This window comes from Hibiscus syriacus, unplaced genomic scaffold, assembly GCF_006381635.1.
Source record: "Hibiscus syriacus cultivar Baekdansim isolate YM2019G1 unplaced genomic scaffold, ASM638163v2 tig00117026_pilon, whole genome shotgun sequence".
Taxonomy (NCBI): Eukaryota; Viridiplantae; Streptophyta; class Magnoliopsida; order Malvales; family Malvaceae; genus Hibiscus; species Hibiscus syriacus.
Window position 1 is genome coordinate 286,153 of NW_024063529.1, and position 5,621 is coordinate 291,773.

A 5,621-nucleotide genomic window follows, 5' to 3' on the forward strand; every position below is an offset into this window, starting at 1 on the left:
TGTAGCAGTATTGAGGTCATACAGGCATGGATTTGAGCAGAGGCAAAGGTAAGAGCTATGGCGCATGGTTACGATGACGATGGTGGTGGTTGTGCTTTTGTTTTCCATCGGACCGGCAAGTGCAGAGCTGGACCGACAGTGCTTAGATAGCTGCTTGTCCGGTTGCGATGTGCCGCCCCAGTGGATGCAACAATGCATAAAGCAATGCTATAACCAATGCACTCATGACGCCGCTGCGACGGATAGTCAGAGTGGGAAGGTGCACGGCCAATGACCCGTCGAACGTTGATTTTGCAAAAGATCGGAGAATAAAATGAAGGGTGATGATAATAAACGATATATTCTGTTTTATTTTTCAATATGATGAACTTAGATGTATTCTCTGTTTATTTTTCAAATATGATGAACTGAGAAGATCAACGATTTCGATCTTGGAACATTACTTTTATCTGCAACAATTGATGAAGTGTGGACGTTAGGTTGAAGAAACAATCTCTTAATAGTGCAGCATTCCAAATTGTGTTTTAATGATACACCAACTCTATATCTGTATCTATTGTATGAGAGACTCGATACGAGAGGCGACGGTCGACTCAAACTTAAATGCAAATAACCAGTAGAACATATTAAAAGCTCTCCAAGGGTCTTGCATGTTAACACAATCACAAAGTTTGCAACACCAACGTTTCAAGACATTATCGTATCGTTGACTGGTTCTTTGTCCGTTGTCCATCTTATTTCCCGGTGCTGTTAATGAGAGTTTCTAGCTACTGTGAACCACTGCTGCTCTCACCGACATCGGTTTTACATAGGGGGCACGATGCATTGATTTTCAACCATTTGTCTACGCAATCAACGTGGAAGACATGGGTGCATGGCAGCTCCCTCAGCTCGTCGTCGTCCGCAAACTTCGTCAAGCAAATACAACAAACCTGCAACATAATAAGTTAGTAAGCTGTATCGTTATTAACCCGGATCAGCAGAAGTCAGATCTCTCACAATGACATACATCAATCTTTTCAAGTCATGTTTAAGCTGAAATAGATCGGATTACCAACTGAGCTAAATTCGAGTATCTAATACCTAAATCGAATAGGCCACGAGTATCTTGAGCTTGACTTAGCTTTGATCGAAGTAGCAAGTAAAATGGTTGCAATTAACATGCAAAGAGATCAATAAACTATCAGTAAATTGCAGGTATCGAACTTACAGCATCTTCTCCGGATATCACACGTTCTTTGGCCGTCCCCATACCAATGACTCCGCCTTCACCAGCCGGATTTTCCTGATCGTTGTTTACATTTCCAGTTTTCTTGGCTTTAAACTTAAATGTCGGCAATGCATTTATAATTTCCCTGGTGGCTCCTCTCATTGGTGAAAATCCTCTCGGTAACCAAGGACAGAAATTATGCAAGGCAAACAGCAACAAATGGTTGCACATAGTATGAACGGCATCGCATATCCGATACAGCTAAAAGTAAGGAACACTATACATAACCTGCAATGAAACCGATCGTATTGAAATTGTGAGTCTAGGGTCAAAAACAGAGCAATAGATATGTTTAGTCCAAATTGTACCTGTACAATTTAGGAGCATCAGACGGAGATGAGTGACCTCCAAATATCCACACATTACCAACAACAAACCACACTGCGAAAAAACAATCTAGGGCCATTTTGAAATGGTCTGCTAATCCATTCAGCCTGCATATTAGATGTCAATTCTTCACTCGATGAAAACATTATATGATAATATACGGAACATATAGAAACTTTTGAAGCTCGATAATAACTGCTTATATCATATTATATGCTGTGTTACTCAAATCGGTGTGAGTTTAGCATTAATAGACATAACTAAAATGGCTATTATTTGCAACTTAATAATGTTATATGAATAACTCCATTGATCATTGATGATAAGTTCAAAGAAGTTTACGATGCAAAGTATTTGCCGATCCACTATTTGCAACTTTATGATGTTAAAAGTAAGAGCATGATGCTGTCTCATTAACCCGAAATAGACATAAGTGGCCACTGATAACAAATGCAAACGCACCTTGTACTTAAGGTTCTTGTAACTGGAGTGTTGGTTGTTGTGGAGTCAATGATATGATTATTCTCCTCATCGGAAGCTTGAGCGACTGAGATAGCTGTATAGGGTGTAGTCCCACTGGGATTGTCACGAGAAGAACTTTGATGTGAGTGTGTCGAATCTTGCTCAATGCCCAAGTTGCGGTTAAGAAAACGCCAATAAAGAATAGGAAGTGTTGCAACACAACCAGATGTGTAACCGACAATCCATGCAAACAATGGAGCTTGAGGCTTCTCATTTCTAGACAATATCAGTACTACGATAGATGCTATAATCTGACACACAGTGAAAACAAACTCCACAGAAATCCATAATCCGGAATTCAAAGGGCTCCTACGATGTCGACCATACCCATCACCTCTCCTCGTGAATGAGGAACTCCCAAAGTGCAATCTGTTTGAGAAAGAAGTGGCATTACTAGGAACCTGTGAGATGCTTGAAGGTCTATCTTCACTTGGTGTTAAGTTCACTCCAGAATATTGCTCATCCTGGGACGAGCTTGACGAAGCATCATCATCATGCCTTGTGATGTCGATAATGTGGTCTCGATCGCTATGGCTTTCAACTCGTTCCATTAACAAAGGGTGATGCTCAATTTGCTGATAGTTTCCGTCGAGAGTGGATCTGTCCATCTAAGTCCGTTGACCAAATTAAAAGGAACAAAAGCATAGGTCACTTATAGACTTTCTAGATATATATACTTCCCTTCCCCCAAACTTATAAACCCGACCAGGTAACCTAAAACACTTGGAACTGCAATATCTACAAATCAACCAACTTTATTCCCTCTTTACAGAAAAGCTGCCACGAAATCCAGCATACAATAAATCATTACACTAATCGTATGAATTAAACCCATGCCTTCAGATTCTAAAGCCAATATGTGCATGCATGCATATAGCTATATAACATGGTTATGAGACATCACATAATTGGTAATCAAAATCGAGTAACATCAGATCACCCAAATGATGCACCAACAATAAAGCAACAACAGCATAAACAGAGTAGCATTTACACCAACCCCAGCCGTCTCGACTCCGAAAAATTAGTCGAGGCCGAGTGTGGCTACATGTGGTCTTAGACCAAGAAAACAAATATTTTTTATTAGTCTAGGGTGAATACAATGGTAGTATATGTTCGAAGGACTCTAAACCATTTGACAATAAAACCCACACCTCTACAGATGTCATATTCAAACCAGAGACCTCGAGGGAACACCAATCCCTTAACCACTTAGGTCACTTGATTTGTGCAAGAAAATCAATCTTAATGCATTAACCAGACAATTTATGCGGTCACCCCTCTACACAAATAAAATAAACTAGATCTTTAAACAGTAAAATGCAAGGTCTGAAGAAAAGATCTGATCTTTCCACACCAAAACTCGTAAATGAAAACCCAAACCAAAATAATTCAAACTTTTTCAAAAGGTCTTATTGAAGTGATCTAAACATCACATTTCCAGACACGAATTTCATAACCCAAGTATAATATATTCACAACAACTTGACTTCAACTGAAAAACAAATAAAAGTTCAATCTTCTACATGGTTAAGCTATTTTTTTCAAGAAATATAAGATCAACCCATTAATTAACTAGAAGAAAACTGAAAACCCAGTAACAATTTCGCAGAATAAAGATAAATTGATAGAAATTCAAGACCCCAAATGAATATTACCTAAGAATTTGAATAACCTGATTGTATATGAAAGTAAATCATAAAGAGAAATGACAATAAACAAACTGATAAAGCTTTTCGAAAACCCACTTTTTCCCCTCACATTTCTTCCATTTTCTCGAGAAAATTATAGCGTCAGCTGACCGGCTCCATTGTTTACGCCAAAACAGGGAGAGCAAAGCCTTCTTTTTTTTAGTGGAAATTAAATTATTTGTTTCTCTTTTTGGTTGGTGAGGACTAGTCGTTTTTTCCGAAAAATCATTTTTTAATTTAATATTTTTGATCAGGTACTGATCAGATTATATTTCTTGATCTAACATCCTTTACAGTAAGACGCGTCTCCAGCAGCGAGCTATACACTGATTTGGCGCTACGTGGAGTTAGGCGCGCCCCCTGCGGCGCGCCTTATGCTGACATGGATACACGTGTGTATGGCACGGGATAAGTTGGTAATTAAGAATATAGCGCAGGGTAGGGGCTGCGCCTTACCTGTGATTCTGACACGCGTCAGAAATGCACGACTCCTGTCCCGCGCTATACCCTTAGTTACCAACCTACCCTCGCCCGTTCACACCTATCCCTCCCTATAAATATCTCATTTTCAATCACTTTCATCACATCAAATTCTCTCAACTTCTCTCAAATACTTTTATATTCTCTTATCAAAGTATATTTTATTATATTTAGTATTTTTTAGTAATTTATTTAATTATTTTAATTGTTTAATATTTTATTTAATTAATTTTTTTACAGATATAAAATTGAAGGCGTTCTACTTTGGTTGGATGGAAATCATATATCTCGACACTTTGTTGATACGGTAACATTTTAACGTTTTAATTTAATTAATTAATTAATTTAATGCATGATTATTAGTTTAAAAATTAATTTGTGTAATTATTTATATTTTAGGAGAGATATCGTATATTAGATCATTTTATTAGGAACCTTAAGTTAGTTATACCTACTCGTGTAATGCCGTATTTAGTAGAGGCTGGATTCGGTCACCTAGGTAGATATCAGGGTCACTGTAAGATAGAACCAGACCTTATTTCTGCCTTAGTAGAGCAGTGGAGGCCGGAGACCCACACATTCCATCTTCTGTGCGGAGAGTGCATGATCACGCTTAAGGATGTTTCTATGCACCTGGGGCTTCCGGTGGATGGAGGTGTGATATCAGGGATAGCTTCCGATTATTGGACTACTTTGTGTCGGGTTAGTCTAGGACATGTCCCGGAAAATTTTAACGGTGGACGAATACCGTTAAATTGGTTTGATGCCAATTTTCGGGAGTTGAGCGAGGACGCGTCTGACGATAAAGTTAAACAGTATGCACAAGCATGCATACTGCAGCTGATAGGAGGGTTGTTGATGCCGGACAAATCGCGCAACCAAGTTCATTGTATGTGGTTGCAACATCTTGGCGACTTTCATATGGTTGGATCACTCAGTTGGGGCTCGACAGTTTTGGCTTGCCTGTACAGGGAGATGTGTCGAGCCATTGACTACAGGCGTAATGCTATCGGCGGATGTCTCATGTTGCTGCAGTCTTGGGTATGGTATCGATTGCCCTTTTTATGTCCCGTTGTGAAGAACCCATTCGTATTTCCACTACTCCTGAGGTAATTATAAAACTGATTTCGTATATTAATAATTTTATAAAGCGTATAATAATTTTTTTCCCCTTGAACAGGTGATCTACTGATAGGAAAAATCATCAAGAGCTACCTGATGATTTAGAAAAAATTAGGGTGCTAATCGATCAGAAGGCTGGCACACATGTATGAATTTTAATGTTTAAAAATTGATTTTAGATTATAGTTATATAATTAGATTATTCTTTT

General features: G+C 38.6%; 1 pseudogene; it reads right to left on the reverse strand.

The window, feature by feature from the left end:
• Positions 1 to 626: 626 nt before the first annotated feature.
• LOC120196051 lies at positions 627 to 3,972 on the reverse strand (annotated as a pseudogene).
• Positions 3,973 to 5,621: the final 1,649 nt, after the last annotated feature.